This window comes from Bubalus kerabau, chromosome 14 (assembly GCF_029407905.1).
Source record: "Bubalus kerabau isolate K-KA32 ecotype Philippines breed swamp buffalo chromosome 14, PCC_UOA_SB_1v2, whole genome shotgun sequence".
Taxonomy (NCBI): domain Eukaryota; kingdom Metazoa; phylum Chordata; class Mammalia; order Artiodactyla; family Bovidae; genus Bubalus; species Bubalus kerabau.
The window spans coordinates 14,618,177-14,637,298 of record NC_073637.1 but is presented as its reverse complement, the minus strand read 5'-3'; the positions used below and the strand labels follow the sequence as shown (position 1 = coordinate 14,637,298).

General features: G+C 48.2%; 3 long non-coding RNA genes across 3 annotated transcripts in view; all 3 read left to right on the top strand.

Moving 5' to 3' along the window:
* The window catches only part of LOC129626599 (uncharacterized), a 113,376-nt gene that overhangs the window by 12,859 nt on the left and 81,395 nt on the right, over window positions 1-19,122 (top strand). The gene's annotated exons all lie outside the window — the stretch shown is intronic.
* The window catches only part of LOC129626601 (uncharacterized), a 29,045-nt gene continuing 14,330 nt past the window's right edge, over window positions 4,408-19,122 (top strand). Inside the window, exon 1 of the long non-coding RNA XR_008702064.1 lies at window positions 4,408-4,709. This is a non-coding gene — a long non-coding RNA (uncharacterized LOC129626601). The remainder of the gene's footprint in view (window positions 4,710-19,122) is intronic.
* Window positions 5,029-15,878, top strand: LOC129626602 (uncharacterized). The gene is made up of 3 exons (XR_008702065.1): window positions 5,029-5,183; window positions 13,302-13,497; window positions 15,514-15,878. It is a non-coding gene; the product is annotated as an uncharacterized LOC129626602 (long non-coding RNA).

The window sequence follows — 19,122 nt, the reverse complement described above, 5'->3', positions numbered from 1 at the left end:
GTTCACAGTCTCCTGGTGGATACCCCACACTTTTCCTTCTGGCGAAAGGTGAAGATGCTCGGGCCACCCTGCTGAGGTGTATGGAGCTGGCACCAGGGAGAGACTGGGTACATTTGGTGGGGTTATGTGATCAGGTCAGCAGATCTTCGTGGGTATCCAGATGTAATCTCTTCCTCTCTCCCTGCCTCCTTGAATTGCCTGTGCCAGCTTCCAAGTCTCAGGCTGCCTGTGGGGCGAGGGTAAGAGGTTAAAACTGATGCCTTCAGGCAAACCTCGTTTTCCTGGTTTTGCTCCTCACCTCGCTCAGCCTCCCCAAGCCTTGATTTCCTCATTTATAAAATCAGCATCCTATTAGTGCCCCGGGAGGATGTAGGTGCTGAGTGATATGGGGAGATAAAGTTTACCCTCCTGCCTTTCATGGAGGAGGAAATGCTCCAAAATGGAAGAAGGGTCTTTCTTGGGTTTGTTTTCAATTCATTAATGACACCATTTCAAGGCCCTGCCAGGCTGTTTCCAAGTCCTTGGTCTGCGGCTCTCTCTGCCTTTCACCTGCCACCAAGTCTGCCTGGGAAAGGGCTGGTCACGCGTGTATAGCCCCTTGCCCCGAGCAAAGTCGATTTCTCCCTCCACTGGACTGGAGCCTGCAGTTGAAGGCATGCCTTTAGGATGCCATGTGATTTCCCCACCCTTCCCCGTCCCCCTGGGAGTCCCTGCGGTCACTGGCGAGCTTAAACTGCCTTACACATCCTGACGCCCCAGGCTTGGGCCTCCCATGGTGGACGCTGACAGAACAAATGAATGAATTATCGAGGAGGAGGGTTTAGAGAGGAAAAGCCGGTGTGGGAACCAGAAGGAGAAAGCTTTTAAAGATTTAGAGCGAAGAGTGAGGTCCGTTGTCATTTTTTTCTTCAACGAGGTGCTGTAAGGAATAAATAGCATGACAGAAAAAGGAAAAGTGAGTCTCACCACACATGGAGAAGCTCTGCAAGGGTGGAGAGTTGGGTGACAGAGTGGACTGGGGAGGAACCTGTTGGGGTCGCGCTGAGGGACTCCCCTTGTTATCTTGCCTCCTGTGTCTCACGTCTCTTCAAAGTGCGTTTGGAACTCTGACCTCCTGTGGTGTTGAGGAGCCTGTGACCCTCAGTAGGGATAAACATGAGGCTCTGCCCTTCGGTTAAGGTGGGAGCCCTGACACACAAAGGCACTGCCCTGGCTCAGTGGTAAGAACCCACCTGCCAGTGTAGGAGAAACAAGAGATGTGGGTTCGATCCCTGGGTTGGGAAGATCCCCTGGAGGAGGAAATGGCACAACCCACTCCAGTATTCCTGCCTGGAAAGTCCCATGGACAGAGGAGCCTGGCAGGCTACAGTCTGTGGGGTCTCAAAGAATTGGACCCGATTGAGCCACTGAGCATGCACGCGCTACAGATTCACAGACGTCTGGGAGGCCTGGGGAGGGGCCCTTGTTCATTCCGGAGGCTTGCTGCCTCTTGAGACTCTCGGATGGTGCGTGTGAATAAGAGCTACCTGGAGCTGAGCTGCTGAGCGCTAGAGGAGCCTCTCCCCCTTCAGGCGCTCTGCAGCCCAGCGCACTCACCTCCCCCATTCGCGTTTTTAAAACTGTATTTGGCTGCGCAGAGTCTTGGTTGTGGCGCATGGGATCTCTGTTGCAGCGTGTGGCATCTATTAATAGTTCCCTGACCAGGGCTCGAACCCAGGGCCCCTGTGTTTGGGAGCATAGAGTCTTAGCCACTGGACTGCCAGGGAAGCTCTCCCCCAGTTCACTTTTATTTCAAGATCTAATTGCTCATTCTGGTGTCAGAAGGCCGCTGAGGAAGGTACAGCTCACAGGCCTTCCTGTGAAAGTGCTGCACACCTCTTCTGGGCCCTTGAGCACACAACCAGTCCTGAAAGCTTTGTTTCAGAAGCCCACGCTCCCAGTCCAGGCCGTCAGCTCAGGGAGCAAGAGTGTCAGCAGACACGCAGCCACCTCGCCCAGCATCCTCCCCGCTCCATGTAGCACCTGCAGGGCCAGGGTGCGCTGTTCCCGCGTCCAGGGAACCGGCCGGTGGGAGTTCAGGCACTGGGGTGGATGATCTGAAAGCTGGAAGAACTGTTCTATTGACGGAGGAAAGGCTTGGCAGGTCTGTCTGGGGGTAATGGGAGAGGAATTTCCCTAGAATTCAGCTGCTGGGAGCAGACAGAGCAGGAATGGTTGCTGAGAATCCGAGACGCGCGGTCCTGAAGGCGTCCCCGGGCAGGGCTGCTCTGTTCTCAGGGTTCTGAGAAGAGCCCAAGCTTTGTGCTTGTGCCTGCGGTCCTAGGTGTTCTGAAGATGCTGCTCCTCCAGGGAGCTGGTCTGCCCGCCTCCCTGCCTAGAAGTCCGCTCACCTGGGCTGCACGCCAGCGAGGGCCTCCACATCTGTGGGGCTCTTTGCACTGTTCTTGCCATGGAAGAGAAGTACCAATAACCTGGGTTCTACCCCAGTTCCGTTTTCCAGCCCCGCTGTGACCCAGGGCAAGTCCTTTGCAGCTCTCCATGCTCTTTTGCCTCAGCTGCTGAATCTGGCCGGAGGAAACGGTCAGTTAGGTGTCCTTGCTGTTTGCTTCTCCCCCACCTCCCTAATCTGTTTGGCTCCCAGACATGTTATTCTGTCTCCTCCCAGCCCCTCCTCGTGCCTGTGCACGGGTTGCCTTCTTCCCTCTGACCATGCATTTTTGGACTCCTCTCCCACCCTCGCCTCCCTCTGGAAACATCTCTTGGCTCCTGATGGATCCTCCCAAACCAGCCCTCTCTGGCCATGGGTGAGAGGGCATTCGAGGGCACCTTCCTGCCTGTCCTTGGACTCCAGCCAGCCCTGGGCTTTAGCCGTAGGGTACGTATGTCAAGATTGCTTCCTTTATTCAGTGTCCACGGTATCAAAAGAACTTCTGACCCACTCGGAACTCTCCCCTTGAAACAGAAACATTCTCAAAACATCTCTGCTGCTGGCCTGTTTTACTATTGCTGTTTCTTGTGGTTTCATAGTGAGGTTTTTGGCTCATTGCATTTGACCTGGTGTTTATTTTTAGTCGTGAAGACAGAGTTCAATTAATGTCAAAACGTGAGGGCAAATGCAGAGGAGGGATTCGTAAGTCTAGGGGAAAATGTGCCTAATTTTGTTTCTTCTGATAACATCTGTCGCACCAGCAGACGCTGAGCTTCCTCGGCGCTGCCTATGATGGGCTTTGCAGAGGCAGCGATCCAAGCCACCCCCGAAAACGAAAGCGTTTCTGGGTCTCTTTCACTCCGGTTTATCCAGCAGCTGGCCACAGAGCTGAATACTGACCACAGTTATCATTACGAGTGATAATTATTATAATTAATATTTGAGTAAAGGCCAGCCTTTGGAAACTTCAGTTCTTTTTTTATAAGAATTTTTTTCTTTTTAATGTGGACCACTTTTAAAGTCTTTATCGAATTTGTTATGCAGTGTTGCTTCTGTTTTCTATTTTGGGTTTTTTGGCATGTGAGATCTTAGCTCAACTAACACCAAAAAAGTGTTAGTTGCTCAGTTGCTCTTTGTGACCCCGTGGACTGTAGCCCACCAGGCTCCTCTGTTCATGGAATTCTCCAGGCAAGAATACCAGAGTGGGTTGCCATGCCTTTCTCCAGGAGATCTTCCCAGCCAAGGGTTCGAACCTGGGTCTCCCACATTACAGGCAGATTCTTTACCGTCTAAGCCACCAGGGAAGCCCACTTAGCTTCCCAACCAGTGATTAAACCCTCACCCCCTGCATTAGAAGATGGGGTCTTAACCCCAAGACTGTCAGGGAGGTCTTATCATCTCCCCCATGGGTTTGGTTTCCTTCTGTCTCCAGAAGCAGCATCCAACTTCCTTGAACATCAGCTTGTCTCCCCGGGTCATAAGTGTTTTGAGAACAAACTCCGGGTCTTGCTCCCTCTTTGTCCGCAGCTTTTGGCAGTGTGACATGCTTGGGGAATGTCCTCTTAGATTGCCCGCGTTTTTGGACACTGAGTTGGGGTTAGAATGTCAGATATCAGGCAGAGAGTGCTCTTCCTTCAGGGGCTCCCCAGTCTGCTCTGGGATCTGAGAGGAAAAAAGGTCCGCTTGCTTAAGACTTTACAGTTGATAGAAGTTCTTTCTTTCTTCGATCCCATAACTGTTCTCTGAGAACCTGCAGTGTGCTACCCTGCAGAGTGCTCACAATAAAAGACGAAAATCACCATTCTTGCTCTGAAGGAAATCTGGAGACGGAGGCTGGCTTTATGGATTCCCGTTGTTCTCGGCCGTGCGTTCATGTCCATCCATCCCGTCCAATTCAGATGTCAAACCCTAATCCCCAGTGTGATAGTGTCAGGAGGTGGGGCTTTGGGGAGGTGGCTGGGTCCTAAGGGTGGAGCCCTTACAATGAGATTAATGCTCTTATAAGAGGCAGGACAAGGGAGAGTCCTGTCTCTCTCTGCTCTCCGAGCTAGGCGGACATAGCCACAAGACAGTCTTCCGCACCAGGAACTGAGCGGGCTGCACCTTGGCCTTGGACTTCCAGCCTCCAGAACTGTGAGGAATCAATTTCCATTGTTTTCAGCCACCCCGACTGTGATCTCTTGGTATAGCAGCCTGAGCAGACGAGCCACCTGTATTTCACAGATGAGTGAATTGGAGACTCAGAGCAGTCGTGCTGCTGGGAGTGCCCTGCTAGTTGACGGTGGGTCTCACAGAAGCGCACGGATCTTCTGAATCCAGGCCCCTGAACCTGCTCCCCTCCCACCACCGTCTCCCACCACCCCCCTACCCAACCCCCGCTGATCTGCATTCATGTCTGGGCTTTCTCTTTGCTGCTTCTCACTGCTCCATCTGTCTTTCCATCCTCTTTCCTCTCCTCCCGTCCCCTCCTTTTCTCTGCTGTCTCTCTTTTCCCTTTTTCCAGCTCTTTTCCTTTTGAAGAAGAGGATCTTTCTCTAAATAGTACCTTTTTTTTGGTGAAAGGGACCTGATGATAAGGGGGCTGTGTTCCTGCTCTGCCTGGGGTGGTGTCTGTCTTGGCAAATCCACCTCCCCAGCACCTATTGTGGTGACTGGCACGATATATCGTGCCCTCCTGCCCTCCACGTGTCTTCCTGCCCTCCTCCACTTTCCTGATGTGAGCCAGGCTTTGCACTCATCTATGGGAGACAGCAGAGTAGGTAAAAAATGTCCTGGGGAGAAACACTGTATTCAAACCCCTGTTTGCACAGCCTTGTGGATGGGATGTTTAGGTACCCTCCAAACCCCAGATTCATAGACTGAAGCCCTAACCTTGAGTGCAGCTGTACTGAAATTGAGGGAGTAATTAAGGTTAAATAAGGTCATCAGGGTGGGGCCCTGTTCTGATAGGATTAGTGTCTTAAAAAGAGACACCAAAGACCTCCTCTCCATCTTTGTCATGTGAGGACAGGGCAGGAAGGCCACTGTTTGCATGCCAGAGTGAGAGTGCTACAAGACACCAAATCAGCCGGACCCTTGATCTTGGACTTCTCCAGAACTGTTGTGTGAGCCACAAAGCCTCTGGTGTTTTGTTACGGCAGTCTGGGCTGACCAAGCCACATGGTGGATACACGCCTCAGGTCACAGGCTGCAGGCTGGCTTGATTGCCTTGACTCCACAGTCTCTGGGGTTGAGATGAGGCTGTTGCCTTTGAAGCTTCCCACCTCCTAGTGTTTAAAACTAGGAGCCCAAACCAAGTTCTCATCCTGCTCTGTCTGTATCCTGATGTTCAAGGTTTCCCTGAGCTGGGCAGAATTCTTTGTTTTCTCCCTTCTTCCTTGCTAAGACATAATCAGGTATATATACTGAACTATCCTGTGGTCATAGCACCAGGTTCCTGGAAGTGGAGGCAGCTCTGGACGCCTGGTCTTGCTTTTTGTGATCCAGTGGGCTGCCTCCCTTTTAAGATGCTCTCCCCATATTATAGAAGAGGGTACCTGTTCATTTCGTTAGTCGTTTGTACATTCTACTGGTCAATCAGTTTGCCTCTGAAGTGCCAAGCAGTAGTTATTCTAACAGCTCCTATTAGGCACCACCAATAAGGTCCACCAGTAAGGAGTGCGAGTAGTGTGTGTGGTATGATGAAGGTACTGCTACTAATACTACCAGTGATAATAGTAAAAATAATAATAGCTCAGATGTGTTATCCACAGTGTTCCCAGCACTTTACATGTATTATCTCACCTGCTCTTCAGAGCATACAAGGAAATAGGGATTAACTAACATGCCGAAGACAACAAATGAGAGCATCTCCCCATGGAATGGATACGAAGCACACACCAGCATATTCATGCTTTGTGCTTTTGCACAGTCTCAAGCTCTTTACCTTTCTAAACTTGAGGCTAATGTTTAGAATCTTTTACTAATGAGAAGACTCTCAGCTAAACTGATGTAAGTGCCACACATCACCAGTAACTCCATCCCAGTATGTTTCTTCGTGCCTCTGACCATGTCCCCTCACACCACCTGCTCCCTCACGGGACCTCCCAGCTTGGGCTCCAGGTTTTCTCCAGGACTCACCCATCATTTTCTGCTCCCATGGGACCTAGGGATACCTGGTGGAACTGAACAGAGTCTGAGGTCCAGCAGGTTTTATCCTTGGTCTGTAATGGAGTGAATGACAAAGCCCCACAAGGTACACAACTCTCTAGCTCCCTAACTGGTTCTGGGGTGCACGGTGGCTTTCAGCCTGAACTGCCAAGGCTCTGGGCCCTTGTTGTTCCTCTTGGTATTATTTCCTGGTCTGCTGAAAATTCACATTCTTTGGTCCCTAGCCGTTTTCCCCCCAGTCTTATCTCTCTCTTCTGCAGCTAGTTGTAATGGGTACCTTTATGAAGTGGGTACCATTTTGGATGCAAGGCATCCAATGGATATTTATTTTGCCCTCCAAAGGTGGCAACCATAAGACTAAGGGATCCACCTGTCCCAGGATCATACATTGTTTGGCCGCAAGGACTCAGAGGGGCATTTTCCTGCTGTTGAAAAGCAGAGACACCTGGCTTCATTCCTGTGGGAATGAAAAGTGCTTAGTTGCTCAGTTGTGTCTGACTTTGCGACCCCATGGACTGTTGCCCGCCAGGCTCCTCTGTCCATGGGATTCTCCAAGCAGGAATACTGGAGTGGGTTGCCATGCCCTCCTCCAAGGGATCGAACCCAGGTCTCTCACATTGCAGGCAGATTCTTTACCATCTGAGCCACCAGGGAAGCCTAGGAAATCAGAAAGGGGACTTACAAAAAAATGTTGGGTTAAGGAAAAGTTTCATGAAAATAGAAGTAAGAGGAAAAAAAGGAAAACCAATCTGAGCATCATCCTCTCTGAGCTGGCTTCTTCGCTGAGTATCAGCCCTACCCCTGCTGGAGCTGGAGGAACTTGGGAAAGTGACTGGCCATGGTGGGGATGGGGTGGGGGTGGGTCGTGGAGGTGAGGGAGGGACACTGCACAGAAAACAGTAAAGGAGATGGGAGCCTGGGGCTCTGCTTTGCCACTTGCCAGCCCTGGGCTGGGATGAAGGCTTTAGGCGGTTCTGAGCCTCAGTTCCCTGTTCTGAGGACCAAATGACATGATCGTCTGTGACTCGTCTAAGTCACTGTAGATGCTCACCCACAGGCACTGTGCTGAGGAATTTATTGGCCGTTTGCTTTGGGTCTTTGAACTTCATTCTCCTCGCCATTAATTGAAAGCAGAGGATTGGACGGCTGCCCCGGCCAGTCGGACCCTCCCAGCTTACACATTTCATTTTCTTGCCAATTCCCTTTTCAGGCTGATAAATTTTTTTTAACTACAGTCTATACATGAGTTTGAGTAAACTCCGGGAGTTGGTGACGGTCAGGGAGGCCAGGCATGCTACAGTCCATGGGGTCGCAAAGAGTCAGACATGACTGAGCAACTGAACTGAACTGAACTGAACTGACAGTCTATACAGACCATACCTTTGTTTAGGTTTCATTAATTTTTACCTGAAGGCCTTTTTCTGTTCCAGCATCCCATCCAGGATCCTATATTACATTTAGTTATTGTTTCCTTGGGCTTCCCAGGTGGTGCTGGGAAAGTGGTAAAGAACCCGCCTTGCCAATGCAGGAGACATGACATGCAGGTTCAATCCCTGGGTCGGGAAGATCCCCTGGAGGAGGGCATGGCATCCCACCCCAGTATTCTTGCTTGGAGAATCCCATGGACAGAGGAGCCTGGCAGGTTAAAATCCATAGGGTCGCAAGGAGTCAAATATGACTGAAGCGACTTAGCATGCACACACCCATTATGGTTCCTTAGGCTCCTCCTTTGAAAAGGTTTTTTCAAACTTTTCTTGGTTTTGATGACCTTGATAGTTTTGGGGAGTGCAGGTCAGGTATTTTATAGATTGTCTCTCTTAGGATCTGTCTGATGTTTTTCTCATTATTAGTCTGAGATGATGGGTTTGGGGAGGAAGACCACAAGGGTAAAGTAACCTTGATCACCTGGCTATGGTACTGTTTGTTAGATTTATCCACCGTAAAATTATGCACCCCCGCCCCAATTCCTCATCATGCTCAGAAGTATGTCACACCTTTGGAATGGGACGTTTTGCTTCACCTCAGAGGTGGAGTATTTACAAAAATTGTCTGGAATTCTCCGCGGGAGATTTTTCTCTTCTCCCCTGTTTATTTATATCCATATGGACTGGTGGTTTGTTTGTTTGTTTTAATAGATTGTGGATTCTAATTCAATATGACTTTATGTTATTGCTCAATGTTTATCAGCTTTGGCCTTTGGTAATTTCTTCAGCTAGCTCCTGGGTCCTTCTGCTATACCCCCATCATTGTAAGGGGATTTGGTTTTGCCTTTTTGTTTGTGTGCATTTCCTTACTTTCTGGCACTACAAGGTGCTCCAGGTTCATCTTGTATATTTCCTGCCCCAGGCCTAGGAGCCGCCGTTTCCCTAAGGAGCCCTGGTTTGCTTTATTGGAACATGGTATTGTTGTTGTTCAGTTGCCCAGTCGTGTCCTACTCTTTGCAAAGAGTCACATGACTGGGTAACTGAACGACAGCCTGGTTTGCTTTATTGGAGCATGGTATTAGAAGTCAACAAATGGGTTTGAGGTGTGCTCATTGCTGCTGGGGTGTCACTGCTTCTAGGCCCTGGTAGCCAACGGAGCAATGAGATATGTGTGAATGTCCTAACCCTTGTGTATACGTATACACACGTGTAAATATTTCCATAGATACCCATCATATCCATGTTAAGCTAACCATGAATTCATCCTGATGTTCCAACTCGAATCCATAACTACTCCATACACTTTTGGACAAACTTATTTTTGCCTGCATTGGCTGGCAAGAGGCAGTACTGAAGAGTGAATTCTGCAAGTCCACCCAGGCACAGGGCGGTGCCCTGAGAACACTGGACTTTTCCTTTTGGGGCAGCGTGGTCTCGTGAACAGAAGTCAAGAGCTGGAGTTGGACTTTCACAGAGACTCAGAAACGCGTCCTGCCTAGAATGCTCGCACACCAGGCTGCTATGTGCCCTTCCTGGTCTCTGGGCTTTCTGTCCTCCTGGGAAGCCTTCACTGTTCTCCCTCCCCTCCCATATTTCCCCCACTACATATGTTCATCCCCACACATGCCTAGAGTACCCTGGGCTTACCCCATCAGAAAAGGACCCACTTTATAAAACTCTCTGCCTGTCCACTCCTCCCAAGTAGACCACATCCTTGAGGGGAGCACCATGTCCCCCAGGCAGTCCCTTGCACAATCCCCCCAAACCAAAGCAGAGTTCAGTTTTGAAGTTGGTTGGGGGGAACAAAGCAGTGGGCGAGACACACATCCTTGCCTTGTGGAAAGTTTTGTTGTTGTTGTTGAATCCCTAAGTCATGTCCGAGTCCCTGTGACCCCATGGACTGCAGCATGCTAGGCTCTTCTGTCCTCCATCTCCCGGAGTTTGCTCAAATTCATGTCCATTGACTTGATGATGCTATCTAACCATCGGATCCTCTGTCACCCCCTTCTCCTCCTGCCCTCAGTCTTTCCCAGCATCAGAGTCTTTTCCAGTGATCTGCTGTTCACATCAGGTGGCCAAAGTCATGTGGCCTTGATAGACACAAATGGGAATGAAGAAATCCTCATACAATACAGAATCCCCTGCCTCGTTTACTTTTTGGCTGGGGTCAGTGTCTCAAACAGCTGTCTACAGGGGCCGGGCAGGCGATATAAATAATGATATGGGCCTGGTGGGCAGTCAACAGGGATTGGTGGGCAACTGGAAGGCGTGCATGGCTGATGAAGAGCCAGGATATATATTGTGGCACTCTGGCCTGGCCACCCACCTTAGTTCATCATTCTGCCTGGTGGGCTGAGGTCTGTGCCTGACCAATTGTTCCTAAGGCTTTTGACCATCATCCCTATGCCTGCCCAGTGTAAAGGGGTCAGTGCCTAGTCCATGGTTGCTGATTGTGGTCCTGGACAACCGCTGGCCCAGTGTGGCTAGATCTCACTATTCCAGGGAGACTGGAAGCAGGGCAGGTGGGAGGGTCTTGCCCCGTTCTGTTCACTTCTGTTTGTTCCTGATTTTCATGGTAGCAACACTTCTTCCCCTGGCAGCGGCACTCGGTCCCAATAGCAAGAGTTGCTTCCAGTTTACAGGGATTTTTTTTTTTTTTGGCCCCCACTCCCTGAACCAGCCTCACTAACTGCTCTAGAGATGACACCCCCAGCTGGGGCTCCCCCGGGCTCCCCAGGCTTCTCAGTTCTGATAAGTCTACCCCATGCCCCATCCCTAAAAAGGTGTGCTTGCTCTCTCTGCAGCCCCTACTTCTCAGATACCTCGGAGTGTCCCTGTTGTCTTTTCAGTAAATGGTCCATCCTTTACCTGAAATTCAGCGGGTATGTTTCCTCTTCCCTTGTTGAGCCTTGATGAATATGCAAGGAGTATTTCTGTATTTCCGAGCCTGTCCCTTTGAGGCCCAGACTGCCACCACCACCCCCACCCCCCGCCCACCGCCCACCTGCAGCCCCGTGCCCGGAAGCCCTATGTCTGACGCTCGCTGCTTGCCCACAACCACGGCCACTCCCGGGGGGCTTGCCAGTGCCCCCTTTCCACAGCCTGCTGCGTCTTGAGGTGATGCTTTGGGTTTTCCATGATGAGCACCGACCGGTCCCCAGGGTGTGCTTGGCTTCTCTGTGTCTACACATGCTCAGTGGAAACAGCCTTGTCAAAATAAGCCCGGGCTGTGCTGACGGGGAAGTGAGGCTGGCCTGAGGAGAAAACGTGGGCTGGGTGATTCTTGGGGGCTTTCCTCCGTGCCAGTGCCCAGCACAAGGCTGCCTCTGCCATGCCTGCTGGACCCCTGACTCCCCCATGGCCCTGTCAGACCCGAAAATCTCTTGCTCCCTCCCCACGTTAGAGCCACTCACTCAACGGTGTGCCTTCAAACCAGCTTTTCTGCACAATCTTCCCCTGGGCTCTGAACTCGCCATCCTGACCTGACACATCGACAGCCCTTTTGTCACCCTGATGCTGAAACTTTATGTTTTTCAGGGCACAATGTGACTGGTTATAAATCATGCTAGTCCTCACGAGCTCCCAGTTGATCACGATCATTGTGATGCTCAACTGTATCCAATGTTGGCCTTTGAGAGCTTGGGAGGACTTACTGGGGTGTGTATTAGTTTGCTTGGGCTGCTGTAACAAAACAGCACGCATTAGCTGGCCCAAAACAACAGAAATATATACTCTCCTGGTTTTCCAGGCTCGAAGCCTGACATCACGGCATAGCAGGACTGCCTCCCATCCAAAGGTTCTAAGGAAGAATCTTTCCTTTCCTCTCTCCTTATTGTTCAGTTGCCAAGTCGTGTTCGACTCTTTGCAACCCCGTGGACTGTAGCATGCCAGGCTTCCCTGTCCTTGGCTGTCTCCCAGAGTTTGTTCAAACTCATGTCCACTGAGTCGGTGATGCCACCCAACCATCTCATCCTCTGTCGCCCCCTTCTCTTCCTGCCTTCAGTCTTTCCCTGGTGGTTGTTGGCAGTCCTTGACTTTCCTTAGATGGTAGTGCGTCAACTGCAGTTTCTGCTTCCGTCCTTACCTGGATTCCTCTCCCATGCATCTGATCTGGATCGCCCTTTTCTTCTGAGTTAGGTCCACCCTAATCTGACCTCATCTTAACTTGATGACTTTTGCCAAGATCCTATTTCCAAATAAGGTCACACTCACCAGTCTGGAACTTAGAACGTCAGCCTAACTTTGGGGGCGGAGGGGTGGACACAGTTCACCCTGCATCCAGGATGTGAAGAAAATACTACAACTATTTTTGTTTCTTTCCTATAAAATGTTATACAGTTTATAATAATATAGGCATTTCCATGTGTAAGTTATAAATACTTCTGCAGATATTGGGCTTTCCAGATGGTGCTAATGGTAAAGAATCCACCTGCCAATGCAGGACATGTAAGAGATGTAGGTTTGATTTTTGGGTTGGGAAGATCCCCTGGAGGAGGGCTTGGCAACCACTCCAATATTCTTGCCTGGAGAATCCCATGGACAGAGGAGCCTGGCAGGCTACAGCCCATGGGGTCGCAAAAAGTTGGACATGACTGAGCACACACACACACACATGCAGATGCTGGGGGTGATGCTCAGTGAGTGATGAGGACATAGTTTAAAAACAAACCAATCAGGCCACTGGTCTGGTTCATGGAGGGCTCGGCTCTTTGTCAACCTGAGTTGCCATAACACAAAACCGTAAATTGGGTGACTTCAACAACAGAAAATTTATTTTCTCACAGTTCCGGAAGCTGGGAAGTCCAAGATCAAGGTGCAGCAGATTCTGGTGAGAGCTCTCTTCCTGGTTTGCAGACAGCTACTTTCCTGCTGTATCTTCACAGAAGCAGGTGGGGGAGGGGAGGCACTAGCTTTCTGGTGTCTCTTCTTATAAGTACACTAATTGTGTGGATAAGGGCTCCATTCTTATGACCTCGTTTAACCTCAATCACCTCCATAAAGGAGGCTGCTCCGAGTTCTCCTGACTCCTGCCGTTCCCGCTGCACCTGCCCAGGGGCTAACACAGACCTGACTGGCCTCCTTTGCTCCCACGTTAGGCATTCTGCCAGCTTGTAGTGATGAGTGTTGTTGGCAAAGGAAACTGGGTCTTCTTAGGCACTGCTGGGTGGTGATGAGTTGGACCAGCCTCATTGAAGGGGGATTTGGCAGAACCTCTCAAAGTTGTTGTTTTTAATTATAAAGCAGAGATATCAATTTGCCAACAAAGGTCTATATAATCAAAGCTGTGGTTTTTCCAGTAGTCTTGTATAGATGTGAGAGTTGGACACTAAAGCAGGCTGGGCGCCAAAAAATTGATGCCTTCAAATTGTGATGTTGGAGAAGACTCTTGAGAGTCCATTGTACTGCAAGATCAAAACAGTCGATCCTAATGGAAATCAACCCTGAGTATTCATTGGAAGGATTGTTGCTGAAGCTCCAATACTTTGGCCACCTAAGGTGAGGAGCTGACTCACTGGAAAAGACTCTGATGCTGGGAAAGGCTGACGGCGAAAGGAGAAGTGGGTGGCAGAGGATGAAATGGTTTGATAGCATCACCAACTCAATGGATGTGAATTTGAGCAAACTCTGGGAGATAGTGAAGGACAGGGAAGCCTGGCATGCTTCCCTGGGGGTCGAAAAGAGTCAGACACGACTTAGCAACTGAGCAACAGCAGCAACAACTCACAGTTTACAGTGTGTGCTCCCTTTGACCTCGAAGCCCCCCACCCTTGCCAATGAATCTGTCCTCTAGAGATAGGAAAGTGCATTTCAAGAGATGTTTGTGTCAGAGCATTGATAAAGCAGCAGAGGCTGGAGGATAGCTTCAATGAGTAACAGTGTCATACTCCTTAGTCACAGAGAAGAATGAGGTCTTGTGACCTTCTCTAGGGTAGATCTGGAGGTCCTTGGTGCTGGCTTGTCCCAGGGCTGATGATGTTTATCTTGATCTCTTGATGAAAGTGGTGTCTGCTAGACTTTTCCACCATCAAGTTACTGTTTCTCCCTTTGTAATCAGTAAGTATCTTATCAAGAGATACTTTGATTAGTATATAAATATCATGTTTCTCAGCATAATTTTACTTAACTAATCTTAGCCTCCATTGATAATTCTTGCCTGAAACTATTATTACTGGTATTGCCAAACAGCATCTGTTTCCATCATCACTTCCGCATTATCAGTTGGAGTTCTAATGTAAGGAAGAATTTTCCTTTCTTTACAAATATTGTATTGTAAAGAATCTACCTGCAATGCAGGAGACCACAGAAACTTGAGTTCGATTCCTGGATTGGGAAGGAGGAGGAAATGGCAACCTACTCCTGTATTCTTGCCTGGAAAATCCCATGGACCAAGGAGCCTGACAGGCTACAGTCCATGGGGTTGCGAAGAGTTGGATATGACTGAGAACACATGCATGCAAGATGCATGAACTCATAAATTCTTAATTGGTTACAATGTATGATTACATTTTTTTCCCTCAAGTTTCCCCAGATTTGACCACTGGGATGCCCTTCAAGTTGGGTTCTATGTCCTTTTGACATCTCTGGATCATTTTTTGAGCTCTGCTTTATTTTCTAGCGCCAGGAGATGTTCCAGGCTGATGCTGTGCTCTCTCTGTCCCAGCCCTGGAGTCCGTTATTGCTTTTGTGCTGTTCTCGCCAGAAGTGCATAACCTGGATTTAATCATGAGGAAATACCAGACAAACACAAATTGAGGGACATTCTGCAAATCACTAGCCAGTACTTTTTAAAAATGAAAGACAAAGCAAGGCTGAGGAATGATGCCAGGTTCAAGAAAACTAAGGGGCGTGATGACTAAAGGCAATGTGTGACCCTGGGTTGGCTTCTGGGTCGGAAAAAGACACTATTGGTAAAATTTGAGTCATGTCTCTGAGTTAAACGATAGGAGTAGTTAAGTGTTAATTTCCTGATACAACTTGATCATTATAATGTGGTTATATAAGATATCAGTATGAAGATCTGAAAGGCTGTGGACGTTCATTCTGTTTTTAAACTCTTGTCAGTGTGAAATTATTTCAAAGTGAAAGTAAAAACAATTTAAATAGATGCATTTATATATACTAGTATGGAAAGGTATTCATAATCAGTTATTTGAATAAGAAAAGCTGTAGTCTTTTTGGTGTAAAATTAGCCCACCTTTGTCAAAACAAGACAGAGCAAAAGAGTACACATGCATGTTGGCATATGAGAGAAATTCTGAGAAGGGTAAGAGCTTCCTGTTGACAGACATTTCCGGGAAATGTAATTGGAAGGTGTGAGAAACTGGGAACTTTTACTTTGTGAATTTTTTTTAAAACAAAGAGCATACTTTAATACTCTAATGGGAAAGTGATAAGCATGTGGTTTGCGGGGAGTGGGGTGCGCTTTTGCACGTGAATGCTTGTTTGATGTCTTCCATCCAACTCAATTTCTATTGCATTTTCTTCCACACACTGTGAACGCCCTGCAACAAGTCTTAGCTCAAGGACACTCACCCGTGTTTTGCCTCATGATCTGCTTTCTCACATCTGATCCTCAGCAAAGCCTGTTGGTTGTGGAAACAAAGGGAGGCTGCAGACCAGGCTGCTTGATAGTAATGACAGCTAACTCATCTTTATCCTGTGGAGCTGGCAACTGTTCACTCTCGAACACTTTAGAGAGAACTTTATTCCTAAGTGAGTATCCTTCTGGTCTCCCCAGAGGCGTATAAATTAGAAATCTGCCAAGTGACAGTCCATATTTGCTCCTCTAAGGAGCAAGGATTCGTTACGTGATGCTGGATATCTATAAAGCTGATTAATTAGTGTACCACATCAGTTTCTCCCAGGAATTTTTAATGATCACTAGGCTTTTATAGTTCATGTAAAATTTCACTTAGATTTATTTGTATGTATAGTTCCTGATGTTCAAGCTGGTTTTAGAAAAGGCAGAGGAACCAGAGATCAAATTGCCAACATCTGCTGGATCATCGAAAAAGCAAGAGAGTTCCAGAAAAACATCTATTTCTGCTTTATTGACTATGCCAAAGCCTTTGACTGTGTGGATCACAATCAACTGTGGAAATTCTGAAAGAGATGGGAATACCAGACCACCTGACCTGCCTCTTGAGAAATCTGTATGCAGGTCAGGAAGCAACAGTTAGAACTGGACATGGAACAACAGACTGGTTCCAAATAGGAAAAGGAGTCTGTCAAGGCTGTATATTGTCACCCTGCTTATTTAACTTATATGCAGAGTACATCATGAGAAACGCTGGACTGGAAGAAACACAAGCTGGAATCAAGGTTGCCAGGAGAAATATCAATAATCTCAGATATGCAGATGACACCACCCTTATGGCAGAAAGTGAACAGGAACTAAAAATCCTCTTGATGAAAGTGAAAGTGGAGAGTGAAAAAGTTGGCTTAAAGCTCAACATTCAGAAAACGAAGATCATGGCATCCGGTCCCATCACTTCATGGGAAATAGATGGGGAAACAGTGTCAGGCTTTATTTTTCTGGGCTCCAAAATCACTGCAGATGGTAATTGCAGCCATGAAATTAAAAGACGTCCAACCTAGATAGCATATTCAAAAGCAGAGACATTACTTTGCCAAAAAAAGTCCATCTAGTCAAGGCTATGGTTTTTCCAGTGGTCATGTATGGATGTGAGAGTTGGACTGTGAAGAAGGCTGAGCGCCCAAGAATTGATGCTTTTGAACTGTGGTGTTGGAAAAGACTCTTGAGAGTCCCTTGGACTGCAAGGAGATCCAACCAGTCCGTTCTGAAGGAGATTAGCCCTGGGATTTCTTTGTAAGAATGATGCTAAAGCTGAAGCTCCAGTACTTTGACCAGCTCATGAGAAGAGTTGACTCATTGGAAAAGACTCTGATGCTGGTAGGGATTGGGGGCAGGAGGAGAAGGGGACGACAGAGGATGAGATGGCTGGATGGCATCACTGACTCGATGGACGTGAGTCTGAGTGAACTTCGGGAGTTGGTGATGGACAGGGAGGCCTGGCGTGCTATGATTCATGGGGTCGCAAAGAGTCGGACACAAATGAGCGACTGAACTGAACTGATAGGTTTGTTTTCCTATCTCAGAGCAGATGCTCCTTGATTCAAGAAAGGAGAAGCAACAACAAAAATAACACGTCTTGAGAGCCTACTATCTGTTGTGAGCTTTTACCAATGTTGACTGATATAACCTCCTCTCTACAGTCCAACCTCTGTATTCTTGGGCTCTGCATCTGTGGAATCAACCAACCACAGATTGCAAATATTTGCAAAAAAATTCCAGAAAGCTCCAAAAAGCAAAACTTGAATTTGTTGCATGCTGGCAACTATTTACATAGAATTTGCATCATATCAGGTATTATATGCAATCTAAAGGTGATTTAAAGAATACAGGGGGTGTGTGTAGGTTATATGCAAATGCTACACCATTTTTAAAAAATAAGAATGACTCATTCTGAAATGAGCCCTTTTTGTGTATTTTAGATGAACCAATCAGTAGGAGGCTGGACTGGGTGGTCTGCAAAAGATTTTTCCATTTTTTTTTTCTTTTTTTGGGGAAGGGACATGCTGTGCAGCATGTGAAATCTTAGTTCCCCACCAGGGATTGAACCCACACCCTCTGCAGTGGAAGCATAGAGTCTTAACCGCTGGATCAGCAGGGTTAAGTGGTGGCCACTATACCATTTGATACCAGAAACCTGAGCATCTTCACTTATTAGTATATGTGGAGGGCCTGCAACCATTCCCCCGTGGATACCAAGGGAGAACTGTACTAGGTAACATCTTTTGAATTTATCAGTGACAAGTTCAGTTCAGTCGCTCAGTCGTGTCCGACTCTTTGCGACCCCATGAATCGCAGCACACCAGGCCTCCCTGTCCATCACCAACTCCCGGAGTTCACTCAAACTCACGTCCATCGAGTCAGTGATGCCATCCAGCCATCTCATCCTCTGTCGTCCCCTTCTCCTCCTGCCCCCAATCCCTCCTCAGCATCAGAGTCTTTTCCAATGAGTCAACTCTTTGCATGAGGTGGCCAAAGTACTGGAGTTTCAGCTTTAGCATCATTCCTTCCAAAGAACACCCAAAACTAACCCCGAGAAGGTACGCCTCTAGCTTAGAGCCTGGGATCTGGTGCAGACGGTGCTCTGTCCATAATGGATGGATAAGAATTTCCTGATTTCAGCTCAGTGGTCATCACCTCTATAATAAAAGCTAATCAAAGAGCAGGGCTGTGCTTCCTTCCTGCTGTCACCTCTTCGACTTCTTTGTGAACTTCCTCTCCCCATTTGTGGCCCAGTCTTAGGATCCAGAGACCTCTTACGTGTCAACAGTGAACCTCTTTGTGTCTTAAAGGCAGGTAACACTTACCTGTTTCCTTGGCATATACAACCAGTGCTTGGTAGCCGTTGTGTACACCTGGTCAGTGTCTGAGTAAGATTTGCTTTTGCTTAGCAAGAGAACCTTCTGGGGGGATGTGCTATGGACTGAATCGAGTTCTCCCCAAATTGATTCATGGAAGTGCTGCCCCACAAGGGGATAGAGTTTGGAGAGGGGCCTTTGGGGATGATTAGGGTTAGGTGAGGTGATGAGAGTGGTGCTCCTGTGTTGGAATTAGTGCCCTGAATAATAAGAAGTGGAGAGAGCTTTATTTCTCTCTCTTTCCCCAGTATATGTGGACACAGTGAGAAAGTGGCCATGGTACATCTCAAAGAGAGAGGCCTTGGAAGATACTGGACCTGCCTACACCTTGACCTTGGACTGCAGTTTCCACACTTCTGAGAAAGAATTTCTGCTTAAGCCACCCAGTCTATGATATTTTTTTATGGTAACCTAAGCCAACTGAGATACAGGGTCTAGGGCCAACTTAGCATCACATAGACAAGACTGGAGGGATGTTGAGTGATGGAGGTGGATTTCCATGATGGTTGTCTCCAAATAATGAAAGGCTGAGGGAAAGGCAGTAGGTCAGACTTGTCTTTTATGGCCCCAAAGATCAGAACTAAGATGGGAAAGAGCTGGGACTGAGAGGGATCCAACATCACACTGTATATGATTCTGTAAGGTCCCCATTGGCCCTAAGGTTCCATG